This window comes from Apodemus sylvaticus, chromosome 16 (assembly GCF_947179515.1).
Source record: "Apodemus sylvaticus chromosome 16, mApoSyl1.1, whole genome shotgun sequence".
NCBI classification, from domain to species: Eukaryota; Metazoa; Chordata; class Mammalia; order Rodentia; family Muridae; genus Apodemus; species Apodemus sylvaticus.
The window spans coordinates 47247867-47261971 of record NC_067487.1 but is presented as its reverse complement, the minus strand read 5'-3'; positions in this window follow the sequence as shown (position 1 = coordinate 47261971).

Below are 14105 nucleotides of genomic sequence, written 5' to 3'. Positions count from 1 at the left end.
CAAAGCATCTATCAGTCTGGGGGGAGTTTTGGGTACTGTTGGTGTGCAGTGGAGAATTCATTTCTGGATGAAGATTCCTGGTACAGATGGTGAAAGAATAAAAAATACTCAAGCTGGATACCCCAGTGAGTTGTAGACAGTTCAAAGCTGTTCTTTGCTCTAAAGCAGTAGCTCTGAATCTGTGGGTCATGACACCTTTTGAAGTCTCATATCAGATATCCTGTATATCAGGTATTAGCATTATGATTCATATGTAGCAAAATACAGTTATGAAGTATCAATGGAGTAATTTTATGGTTGGGGGTCACCACAGCATGAGGACCTGTATTAAAAGGTCACAGCATTAAGGAGGTTGAGAACCAGTGCTCTAACATTTTCCTCAGCATGGAATGGTCCCTATCATGTCTATTTCCTCTCTACTTCTCACTTGGGCGTGGATTTATGGTGGAGAAAGACAGAGCCTTGCACAGATCCTCCTGGCTTTACGGTGTGACTTAGCTGTCATATAAATATCATCCAGAGAAACCCGTGTGTTCTGTAGGACGCACACTCCTTGGCTTGTCATTTCCTTTAAATGTGACCAGATTTGGTTAAATTTTAATTACATTTTTTTTGAGATTTAATAATGTTATTGAAGAGGAATATTGGCAACATATTTTTATTCAAACTCTCTTTGACTCAATTTTAATTGAAAATGACCACATGTTTACCCAGAGCCTTAATAATGTCTTTTGAAAGGACTGAATTTCATTCTTCTTCCCAGGAACTGATGACAACGAAATGCCAGATCTTTTCATGGACCTTCTATCCATCAGATTCTGGATTCTGCAGGATTCTGTCTGTACTCGGTATACAAGTACATAGATTACAGTGTAGGTTCAAACATACTTACATAAGATCTGGCACGGGAGCCCCAATTTTTTCTAGAAACATTTACCAAAACTTACAAAACTTTTTTTTTTTTTTTAAGATTTATGAAATCTGTCTTTTATTTTAAAAAAATAAAACCAAAACTGTTACGCTTGGTAGATGTCAGAAGAATTTTACAAAATTGTTCTTCTTTGATAAGAAAATAAGAATGAAAGTTAATATTATTCATTATACAGCATAATTCAATGGTTTGTAAATTGAATGCCTCAGGTGATTTTCCAAATTCTCTTTCCTTGATCATTTGTATCTTTGTGTCTCTATCTGTGAAGAAGGCAGCACAGCAATTGCATGCTAAGATAAACTGAGTGTGGCTCATTCGCCCAAGGCCACAGCGTTGGAAGTGGGCCAAATTTCCTGGCTTGCCTGCAGTAGCATGGATGTTAATAAACCTGTCAGTAGCGCACGGTACTGGCTAAGCAGTATCCCATGCAGTCACGCAAAACTCTCCAAACACTGAGCAAAAGAAACACACCCAGGGTAATGATTTCCTGCTAAACTAAGAGGGCGAAAGGTGAGATGGTGGGAGGGAGCTTGAGAAAAGCCACAGACTTACCAAACCGTACCTGTTAGCACCACCCGAATGTCCCACGAACCGTCAACTGAGCTCCGTCACTACGGACGTGCCCTCTACTGATCCCTTGTGTACCCTTTTTCCAACTTGCCAGGCGGGCATGATCACACCTGCTCTTAACCATATCTTCTTGATGCTAGGTACAGAAGAGGGTGGGTGATTTGTAAACATGATCTGGACGCAACTAAGATGTAAACGGTAAAAGACAGTTTTAGCATGGCGGCGTTGAAACATCTCTGCCAGCTGACTTCTTTACAGTAAGGACTCACAACTGCATAGCTTTTATTACAGATGGCTGAACATTTTCATCTGTATTTCCAGGGAGGTGGCTGCCCCTTCATCTTGTTTTATGGATGGAGAAACTGAAGCTAAGACTGTCTAGATTACTCAGCTAGCAGATGGCCCCTTGTGTGCTGGCTCCAGACTTCATGTTTCCTTCAACCTCACCACACTGTCTGCCCTGTTCCTCTGAGAAGGCCCTGACTTCCCCACTTCAGGAGGCGAGCTGGCTGCGCCAAAGGGAAAAAGGATTTAGCTTTGGACACTGCAATTAGACATGGGTGAGACTTAGTTCAGTTGAGAGGAGAGGCTTATAACGCCTTTTTGTAGCTGACCTGGAAAATTCTGAGAATCGTGCTGGTTCATAATAATGAGTTACTGGGTTTTGGCTCTAGACCCCCCTGTTAATAGTATCATTTGTTATTGTATTTGGTATCCTGGATTTGAAGACAGTGGGCTGTGTAACACGATGAACTGGGTCATCTCATTGATTTCCGGGTGTTGGTTTTAATTCTGTTGAGTCTGCTGCGGGGAGAGCTGTGTTTGCTTTGGATGGCTTTACTAGTTAGCAGCTGTACTAGTCTGAGCCAGTGTGCGGTACTCCTCCTCGCAGTGCTCCTCCTCACGCCACATCCGGGTCTTGCGGTTCTATGCCCTGTTATTCAGCTGCCCCTGTTAGCTACTCTGAGAGAAGTGTGTGACAATCCTGTGTTTTAGAAGAACCTGATTACCCAGATGTCCTGATGCTTCCTGCACCACATGTGTGATTGTCCTTTGGGGGCTGTCTTTCCTGGCTCAGGCACCTGCGTGCGGATTCATAAGCCACACTGTTTTGGGGCTGTACCTCTTGAAGTGTGGTTGACAAACTTGTGCTGGTCAGAGACCTGTTTATGACTCATTAGGAGCTAGACAAAGACAGAAACTGAAAGTCAGTGTTTGAAAAGTTTCAGCAATTCAACAAGGCTTTACATTAATTTTTAAACAAAACATAATTTGTTCAATGTAATTTAAAAAATTAGGCATGTCTTTTATATGCCTTTGTTATTTAATTAATTGTTGTATTCATTTGTATTGGATAAAAATATTAGCCTATGATGGACTAAAAGAAAAACCAAGTTACAACACACACTGCTGGCCTGTCTCAGTGTAGGACCAAGAAGCTCTGAAGATGTGACTCGGAAATAAATGAGTGTTAAAACTTTCCTGCTGATTCCTTTCTGTGTCCTTTCGAAAGCTGATTTTTAAGAAGATTTATTTTATTTTATGTTGGTTCTGTGAATTTGTGTCTGCCTCTGTGGGAGGGATGGGCATGTGATGCAGGTGCCAGAGGAGGTCAAAGGGCACCAGATACCCTGGGACTGGAGTTACAGGAGGTTGCGAACCACCTGATGTGGGTGCTGGGAACTGAACTCGGGTCCTCTGGAAGAGCAGAAAGCTCGCTTAATTGTTGAGTCATCTCTTGAGCCCCATTTGAAAATTACTTTAAATTCCATTTATTTATTAAGATGTGTGTGCACGTGCATACGCTTGCACTCCTGCTCCCACACTATAGCATGCTTTTACCATGTGGACACAAAGTTTGAACTCTTGGTGTGAGGACTTGGTGTAGCAAAAGCCTTTACCCACTAGCCACTTTGCATGACACACACCTACTTTAACCTCCTTCAAAAGGATTTCTCATCATGTCCACGACTTGGCAGCACTCCCCAGCCTCAGATGCTTGAGAATAGCACTGGTAGAATTTTACTGTACCCCCCTTATAGCCCTCCATTTGGGGGCGTCTTCATTTCCATCTAACTTGTTTACTAGTTAAACTAACAGTTTAATTAATTCATTTGGCAACAGTTTAACTAATTTTTCAGCAATTACTGTGAAACTGTGGTTTGGCAATTGAGCTTGGGAAGAGCATTGAGGTGCTCTATAATAATATGATGTTCAAAGGTTCTAAGAAAATGTAAATCTGCCGGGCAGTGGTGGCGCATGCCTGTAATCCCAGCACTTGGGAGGCAGAGGCAGGCAGGTTTCTGAATTCTAGGCCAGCCTGGTCTACAGAGTGAGTTCCAGGACAGCCAGGGCTACACAGAGAAACCCTGTCTTGAAAAACCCTTAAGAAAGAAAGAAAGAAAGAAAGAAAGAAAGAAAGAAAGAAAGAAAGAAAGAAAGAAAGAAAGAAAGAAAGAAAGAAAGAAAGAAAGTATAAATCCTATAGCAGGTTAAAGCTGTCTTGCCCACAGGGTCTTAAAATGAATGACCTTGAGAACAAATACAAGAAGAAAACAGAAAAACAAAACAAAGCAAAAAACAAGGGCACCCTGGGCGTCAGAGCTGCACTTTAGTATAGATTGGTCCTGAGAGGCTGAAGGCGAGGTCAAGGCTTTTTTTGAAGCCACTTAGATGTGAGCGCTTTAGAGGACTGCTGTGTGCCCTCTCTTGGATAGTGAAGGTGGTGAAATCTACTGTATCTCTCTCTATTTTAACATTTAATCAGAACACATTTTGCATTATTATCTTTATTTAATATTAAACATTATTTTCTAATCCACCACCACTGATTAAGAAATACAAGGGAAGTTCAACGCCCCCCACCTTTGGCCCTTCCTGCGTGACTCGTGAACTAATGGGAAGGAGGGCAAGCACTGCCTGCCCTGAGAAGGTCTTGGCCTAAGCGGAAGCCACAGGCGAACACCTCAGGGACCTGGCAAACGGGCTGTCGGCTGGACCGCCTGCCTGGTTGCCCGTCATCTGCCTACTTCTTTCTCCAGTCTTCAAGCTGCTGCTTTATGATCCTACTTCCTGTTCTTCTTCAGGGTGGCCTTGGATTCCATTGTCTGAGTTCAAATGTTGTGAAAGAGATGGGGTAAGTCCCACAGAGGGTGGTCCCTATGATGTCACTGGACCCAAGGCAGGTCGCTCACACTGTCTGCAATATTTTTCTTAAAAGATTTACACATGTGAGAATCCTGTCAGGAGGGGTGCCTGCCAAGGAAGGTCTGCAGCCTTGACCTCTCATCCAGACTCTGGTTTTATTGGAACACAGGCCTGGAATAGAGGAATGAGAACATTATTTGGGCATGGTCGGGTGTTGGGGAGAAAACTGGGGTCAAGATGTAAGAAAAATTAAAGAAAAAATATATGAGGAAGGACTTCATGATGAAAGCCAAAAGAACATTTACCCTTATATGCATAGGGAAGTATAGTTCTAACACCCTTCTTCTTCTTCTTGTTCTTCTTGTTCTTCTTGTTCTTCTTCTTCTTCTTCTTCTTCTTCTTCTTCTTCTTCTTCTTCTTCTTCTTCTTCTTCTTCTTCTTCTTCTTCTTCTTCTCCTTCCTTCTCCTTCTCCTTCTCCTTCTCCTTCTCCTTCTCCTCCTCCTCCTCCTCTTCCTCCTCCTCCTCCTCCTCCCTCTCCTCCTCCTCCTCCCTCTCCTCCTCCTCTTTCTCTTCCTCCTCCTCTTCCTTCCTTCATCTCTGTCTCTCTGTCTCTGTCTCTCTGTCTCTGTCTCTCTGTCTCTCTGTCTCTGTCTCTCTGTCTCTCTGTCTCTTTGTCTCTCTCTCTCTCTCTCTCTCTCTCTCTCTCTCTCTCTCTCTCTCTCAGGAGATGGAGAACATAACAGAAAGCTACAACTGGTCAAATGCAGAGAACAACCATACGCTGCCAGTCCTAGATGATGCATCTACAACACAACCCTACTCCTAAGACTCAGGGAACATGATGGAAAGGGGAGTAAAAAGTTTTTAAGAGCCAGAGGACCAGGAAGTCAGTTGTGAGACTGTGTCTTCCGTATTGATACAGAAACTACTACGTGCTAAAATTTCAACAATTTGTTTGACTAAACAAGCCCCAAACAGTTCCAATACCAGTTGACATGCCAACTCAGGTGAGGGAAATCTCACTGGGTGCCACCCCTAGATAAAGAGAAACTAACAACTGATGGGAGGAGAATTTCTTTTCCTCTGGCTGAGTCCTCTAATTGGTTATCCAACTACAAAGTGGTCATGCCTAAAACATATACATGTGAGCATCACTAAATTGAACTCAGTATATTGTATTTATATATTTATTCATATAATATATCTGACATATACATATATGTCAATAATAAAGTATACCATGCTACTCAGCTTCTTCTGGAGTCTTTGTGGGTAGTCTTAACTGAGACATCCTGTAGCTAGACAGGACTTCCAGTGAAGGGTGGGGGACACCAACCTATCCACAGAGCCTTAGACCCAAAATTTGTCCTGCCTATAAGAAGTACAGGGATAAATATGGAGCAGGGATTGAGGGAATGACCAACCAATAGCTGGCACAACTTGAGATTCATCCCATGGGAAAGAGCCAGCCCCTGGTACTATTAATGATACTCTGCTACGCTTGCAGACAGGAGCTTAGCATAACTGCCTTCTGAGAGGCTTCATCCAATAACTACTGGAAACAGATGCAGAGATCCACAGCCAAACAATAGGCTGAGCTTAGGGAGTCTTGTAGAACAGCTGGGAGAGGAATGAGGGAGCTGGAGGGGTCAAGGACACCACAAGAAGACCAACAGAGTCAACTAACCCATGGGGAGAGGGGGAAGGGCGAATGGGGGAGCGTGTGTAAGGATGGAACTGGGAAAAGAGGGAGGGGGTGATCAGGCTGTAAAGTGAAGAAATAAACAAATTAATGGAGAAAAAAATAAAAGAAAACAGGCCATGAATTTGAGAGGACATAAGGATGTTATGTAAAGGGGTGCGAGGAGGATAATGAGGAGGAAATGATGTAAATATAGTATACATATGTGTGTATGCATATATATGAAATCTGAAAATTAATATAATTAAGAAGAAAAAACAGAAGAAATCAGGGACACTAAGGGAAAGGAAGAAATAAAGACATTATCAATGAAAGAAGGAAACAATAAGTCAAAGATAGCAGAGCTTATAATGAATCAATTGCACTTATATTTGAACAGCTCAGATCCTGTGAGATACGTCTATATAAAATAGGGTGACATTTCATATCAGAAACAGGTATGGTAAAAAGAGTGAGCTTATCACATTGAACGCTCACATGGGGTCACAGGAGCTCACAGAGACTGGACAGTGGGGCTATGCTCTCCACCCCATTTCCTTCTGCGCAGTCATCAGAGCATGACCCACACATCAGCTTCAAGTCTCCCCTCCGCCTAACCCTCTACCTGGATCTAGTTCTAAACCATTTTGCCATTTTCTTCTCAGATTTTACTGAAAACACATAGTTGCTGGAAACCATAGATCTATCCTATTAGTCTGAGAACAAGGTAATCATTGTACTGTAGAATTTCTTTCCTGGCTGGAGAGAGGGCTCAGCAGTTAAGCACTCACTGTTCATGCAGAGGACTTGAGTTCAGTCAATAGCGCACACTTTGGATGACTCATGACGGTCTATAGCTCCAGGGGATCCCTGATCCTCCTCTGGCCTTTGTGGAAAAACTTACATGTGCACATACACATGAACCCCACCAAATAATTTTTTTTTAATTTGCTGGAGGATTTTTATTTAACATTAGGTTATAAAGTAAGTATATAAAAACAAATGCTTATTGATCATAAATCTTTTTTTAAAAAAAATTAAAACTTATTTTATTTATATGAGTACATTGTAGCTGTCAGACACACCAGAAGAGGGCATCATATCCCATTACAGATGGTTGTGGCGGTTGCTGGGAATTGAACTCAGAACCTTTGCATGAATAGTAAGTGCTCTTAACTGCTGAGCCATCTCTCTAGCCCTGGTGATAAATCTTTGAAAAATTATTTTAAAACAATTCTTTAGCATACTTATAATTTGATCTCTGAAGACTAAAGAAAATTACCATATTAAGGAGATTGATGTAATTGCTTATTTTTACATAAAGATTTCAATATTAGCTGAATACTTAATATGAGCATCTTTTGTATTTTTCAGAGTTGTAGATAATTTGGTTTTACAATTTTTAATACTGAGAAGGCCACTTCACACAAATATGTAGTACAAACTGACAGAAGTATGTGCAGGGTTCTACACATACTAGAAATTAATGAAAATTCGATCTTAATTTCAAGCCAAGATTCACGTGTTTATGAATCTTGAGTGAGAAACCCAAACAGCAATTTTAACAATCAAGCACAATGCAACTGAAGATAGACTAATTTTTCAACATAAATCGTGGGAGATGACAGTATTTCTCTGCCTGAACAGTGGCTGTCTCAGCAAGGAAAAGCAAAAAAATCTGGTAGGTCTTCAGCACAGAAGGATGGATGTCTTAAACGTCCCAACTTGCTTCTTGAGTCCTAGAGGATTCCTGGAGAGGTACAACAACTAAATTAACTCACTCAAAAATCAACTGTGAGGTGAGGCGAGTTGTTTCTGTCAGGACCCGTCTGTGTGGCACCTATGTGGCACCACAGGATTGCCTTGCAGCCTTGGCTGTGCACGCTTTGAACTGAGCATGTCACTCAGCAGAATAACACCAAGGAAATGGCCCAAAACACCTCTGCTCACTCAAGTCTGAATTGTTCCGAATTGTGGTGTTAATTGTTCCGAATTGTTACTGTACACATAAAGTTTTCTGCTCTTGTACAAATGATTCAGGTATGGAAAATAGAGACTTTGACAGAGTTCATCAGTCATTCCCCTCAAAGGAGTACCTAGAAGCTCAGGTTTGAGCTGATTCCTGTTGTTGTAGTCCAGTTGACAACCAAGATTAGCCATCATGGGCGTCTGTGTTTCATACCAGAAAGGAGTGTTTTAAGCTGCTGGTGACAGAAATGAATCACATACAGGGACTCACAGAACAAGAGAATGTGTTTTTTTCCAATAATAAAAACAACCCAGGAGGATTGCTGCTTACAGGGCCGGGATCCTGAGTTTGCTTGGCCTTGCCAGGCCTCTAAGACTTCCTTCTGTTTGAAATCTGTGTGGAAACTCCCAGACACTGTGACTCTTGCGTCCTATTTGTGTCCTAATTAGATTTCTATTGTGATGATAAAAAACATCTTGACCAAAATCATCTAAGGGGTAGGAGAGAGTTTATTTCACCTATAACTTGTAGTCCTTCCTTTGTGAAGGGAAGTCAGCAGGAATTTGGACAGAACCTGGAGGGAGGGACCTGGGAGCAGAGACTGAAGCAGAGGCCATAGAAGAGGAACACTACTTACTGACTTGCTCCTCCTGGCTTGCTCAGCCTGCTTTCTTACAACACAAGACCACCTGCCCAGGAGTGTCACTTCTGGCAGTGGGCTGGGCTCCTCTCTATCAATTAGCAACCAAATGCCCCAGACTTGCCTACAGACTTGTCTCCAAGTCTGATAAAGGACTTTTGTTTTTTAAAATCAAAACTCCTGTTCTCCTTGTGTCAAGTTAACAGCAACAAAAATTCACCTAACCAGAACAACAAGCATTTAAAACCAGCATCACATGGAAAGTACTAGTCTATTGCTGCTTCAGAGGAATCTGGAACTCCAGGGACCACAGACACATTGGCCTCTAGGTGCTTAGACAACTAAAGATAGGGAAATGTATCCTGGAGAGGGCACTTCATGGCCAACCCTGTGAAGTAAGATACCCTAGATCTCTAGAAGCTTTTTATAGGAATTCTTCTTTTCGAGGAGTTTAATCTTTGTACCCTTGAGCCTACAACTGGATGAGGTCTGGCCAATTCCTGGGATGCCCAAGGGCATCTTTTCTACTGTCCTGGTGTGAAACCTTTGGCTCTATGGTGGCCCTATTACTTCTCAGCAACCGTACTTTCCTTGGTCCCATTTCTATGCACACCTTCTTTGTTCCCTTGAGTAAACTACACATTTCTCAAACATTTCTGCTCCAATTTTTAATCATAGTTCTCAGTATGATTCTGGTTAAAAGTAGCCATCAAGTCCCATTTCATAGTCCAAATGCTGGACTGCCTTGAAATGCCCTCCTATATTGCATTACCGCACTAACTTTAAATCCATCATCATGCAAAGCCACAGGACACAGACAAATTGTAGAAAAGCTCTTGGCCTAAGCAGAACTATGGATCTCTTAGTGAATTTGGAATGCCTATACTACACCCTAATATCTTATGAAATTCCCAAGAGAACACTTCATCTTGTCCTCTATAAACTTGCAAGAGAATAAAAGGATGGTAAGACATTTATGCCAAATTAGGCACTTAATCAAGAGATTACAAATTATATTATGTCTACCACCCTCCATGAATCTATGAGGAAAATTAAAAATACACTATAATAATATTCATAGTCATTTATTTGGAGCAGTTACTTCTCAGCTTTAAATATTAAAGTCTTTTGTTTCCTTCATATATTTTTTTACACCAGTAATATCAGGAACCAGAGACATAATAGAGTCATTTTGAGTAAATGTTTCCAAGGGAATTCACAATGCTAAAGTCAAAATAACATTTAAAAAAACTATTCTAAATTAAGATTTTCATTGTTTCCATCAACAAAATTTTGATGTTGAGAACCTTCATTTCTTTCCCGTTGTGTTCAAGATAGCAGCCATATTTCATTGTAAGAGATTTGATGCCAATAGTTGAATCCATCTGCATTTTAATTTAGTATTTCCTTCAGACATTCTTTGAACATGTGTCAACAGGAAAGAACATGTTTCAAAATCTACTTCTGTTCATTCCTTGCTTAATAAACAAAGCAAAGCTCAGTATATGTCTTTAACTCCCTCTATATTTTCTGGATTTTGAAAAGATCGAACAGACTCATAAAGACCAGTCAACATCAAATGCTGAAGCAGGTAAAATTTGACTATAGGGATCTTTCTTCTTCTAGTTCCAATGTTCTTGTTTTCCTTAGCTGCCCTCCTCCCCTGTCTTTGGCTAACAATGAATCCTGTCTTTAAGGATTTTTTGTTAGACAATACCACATATGCCAGAGCACATGTTGAAGTATTGACTTCCAAGTGATTTCTCATTTAGTCTTTATGTAGTATTTCTTAGCCATTGGGGGAAAAAATCCTCTGAAGATACAGAGGAAGTATCTAAGGTGAAGTGTCTACTGTGGTAGTACAGATGGAGAAAGTTTGGGAAGGAAATATTTGTTGTATACGTAGGCCAGGTGCGGAATGATGTTCTGGTTGTGCACGTTGTTGGGTTGTAGATGAGGCAAAAGGCCTTGGACTGCTCTTGCTAGGAGGATGTTTAAAAACTGGCCTCACTAGAAGTGCTAAGGCAGATAGATTTCTGTTTAATGTGTGTATGCTTTATGGGGAGGGGATTGTAAAAATAGTTTAACGTTTCGTCTTTATTCAGGGAGAACTATTTATATTAAAATGAGTTTAAACATCTCTCTAAAAAAGCAGAAACAAGAGACAGTATGAGGCTTCTATTCTACAGATAGCATTAGCACACACACATGTACACACATGTACACATATTCTTACATATAATTATGGGGATAATAAATAAGGAAACTATAGGAAGGTGAATAGCAATACAGCATTACATCAGGAAGAATGTCACCACTCAGTGACATTGCCTTTGTGGCCTTGGGCTGGTTTCAGAACAAAGCCATATGTCTTCAATTAAGGAGTCTTAGAGGAGAGGTCTCAAGACACACTCAATAGGATCCAAGCAAGCAGGCTGCAGCACTAGGTAACCCACCATTCACGCTCAGAGGTCAGCTTAAGTCTAAGCCACAGAAGCTTGTAGAATCCAAATCAGAGGGCTCAAAGTTCCAGAAGGCGAGGAGGGTTTAGCAAGTCATGATTCAGGAAAAAGGAAAACTCTCCAAGGGGAATGTAGGCTTTCCATTTCCAGACATCTAGAACATTCTTCATTGTGTAATCTTAAGCCTTTGATCCCCAGGATGTTGTTTTGTGAAAATGCCAGAAGCAATCAGGAACTAGGGGAGACAGTGAGATGGATTAGATGCCCCTCCCTTAGAGGAAAGCTTCAGAAAATTGATGGAAAAATCTGTGGGTCAAAGCCCAACACAGGGTAAAATAGTATTTTATTTTAAAATACATTATTTTTTTTCTGGGACAGATACCTTAATTCTCAATTTTAAAAGCAGTAACACTAACTATTGGCAACAATCGACATTGTAATCTAAATATTCAAATTACTAAATGAGATTACTATTCCTGTGGGAAAGCAGGAGACAAAACAAGCAGGCAGCCAAAATTTTGCCAAATGGATTTGAGTGAAGACAAGTCTCTTTAGTAGTTTAGTAATGAAGGCTTAGTCCTGGTCCAAATGCATTTTATAGATGGAGAATGGAGTCCTGGTCACGAATCAGTATCAGCACAGGACACATATAGAAGCGTACCAAATGTGGACAGTGCAAGAACAAGACCACAGACCGTTGACGTGAGTCTACAATCATTATTATTTTGTTACCATCGTTTAATGACTAAATGCAATGTCCTCACTCAAACCTAAATCATTAATTGAATCTATTTATATCAAGCATATATTTTTCAAGGCAACTGTTTCATTAATTTGATATAAATAGATTCAATTAATTTTTAAGGTATATATACAATATATATACATATATATATTATATATATATTCTAAATTCCTGAGTTAAGGAAATACCTCATGGGTGATTTGTGGGAGTGGGGCAGAATTTCTCACCTAATTTTAATGCTTATACTATATTTCTTTCGGGGTGTTTTAACGTCTTTCTTGGATCACAAGTATAGAATTTCAGGAGCTTAAAGCTGAATGATGCTACTTCAATAAATTCCTATCAGGAAACTTATCAGGGGTTTCAAATGGATACAAGTTCATAAAGAGCGCCATCAGAGAGATATAGTGACAACAGGCGCACGGGCATGGGCTAAAAGGAGACTGTTGTTGCTGCTGTTTTCCCATCAAAAGGAAGGGCTGCAGAAGATTAAAGCCAGGAAAGAAAGGACTTTCTCTCTCCTTGTATTTTCTGCAATTTCTTCTCATGCCAAGCTGGAGGGCAAGGGATTCTGGGTAATAAATAGCACATACAAAGCACAGGACAGGGCAGAAAAGAGGAGAGACTATATTTAAGGTGGGAGGTGTCAAGTGGAAAAAACCCACTGGGGTGCATAAGAAAGCCATACTTTACACTTAGACGGGAAACTATACCTTCTTGATCTGACTACAGAGAGGGACCAGGCAGACAGTTTTTCTTGGAGGGTATATGACTGTATCAAGATAAAGGAAGTTTACATTGGAGAGGTGAGCCTGCCAACCCCCCCTCCCCCCAGGACAAAGGTGACCAGTGGATTTCTCAGCGTTTTAGGGGATCAGTCCTGGAGAGTTGTGATCATGCAGGCAGAGGGCTGCTGTTCCCCAAGCAAGAATGCTGACCTGACGTGGGGATTCTGTGCCATCCTGGAGCACAAGACCCAGTTCTCAGCCCTCAGCATATCGGGGATGTGGGGATGTGCTAGCGGATGGCTACATTGGTGGTTTGGGCCAGATTTGAGGCATTGACAGATGGTCTTACCTGGGTCATCTTTTCTCACACCATGGAAGTTTCTGGAAGACTGTGAAGTCCCAATTCTAGTTCTCTTTGGCTCACTGTACACTGCTTTTGATGGGTCCTGGGGAAATGATCTGTCTTCTCGGCCAGCCATGACTTGTCAGATCTGGTCTTGTATAGAGGTCTACTGCCCTTTACTCTAGTTTAACTGAAGCTCTGAGAAGTAGAGATGGGGACAAGACACAGATAGTTCTTTCTTCTTCAACCTGTTCTCTAGAGTGTCAGTGATCCTTGCATGTCAGTTCATGAGGCTTCACCCACTGAACATTACTCCCCTTCATTACATGGAAGGCAATGAGAAAGACAAACGTTGAAAGTTATGACCAACTTATATGACATCAACATCATATCTAATGGGATCTCTGTGGGCAGATGTTATCACGGAACAGACAAACAGAAGAAGCAAGAAGATGTGCCCACGAAACATATAGCTATGTAACTACACTTGACTAGATTAGTTCCTTATTTGTGATGCTCAGTGATGTCTGTATTTATTTCTGTATGCTTTGGAAACTGTTCGGCTGCGTCTTTCATCCCTCCTTCCTAAGGAGGGCTTTGACTTTCATTCATTTTGTTTGGGGACAGGTATTATAAAATGGGGCCCTTCGTTAAGTTACTGAAATCCCCATTGTCTGAAATCCAAGTGGCTATAGCAACTAAGTCTCCTGTTGAACCTTCTTCTTGACTCAATCCTTGAAAAATTAGTTGGGACAGATTAGAGAAAGCTCCGTGAAATGAGTCTTTTCGTTTCTGGAGGGCAGTGAACTGGAAGGCTCATCGGTCCTTTGATCCCCTGTGACTTCTCTGATCCGGTGACTCTGTGTGACTCATCTCACCCAAGCTCTT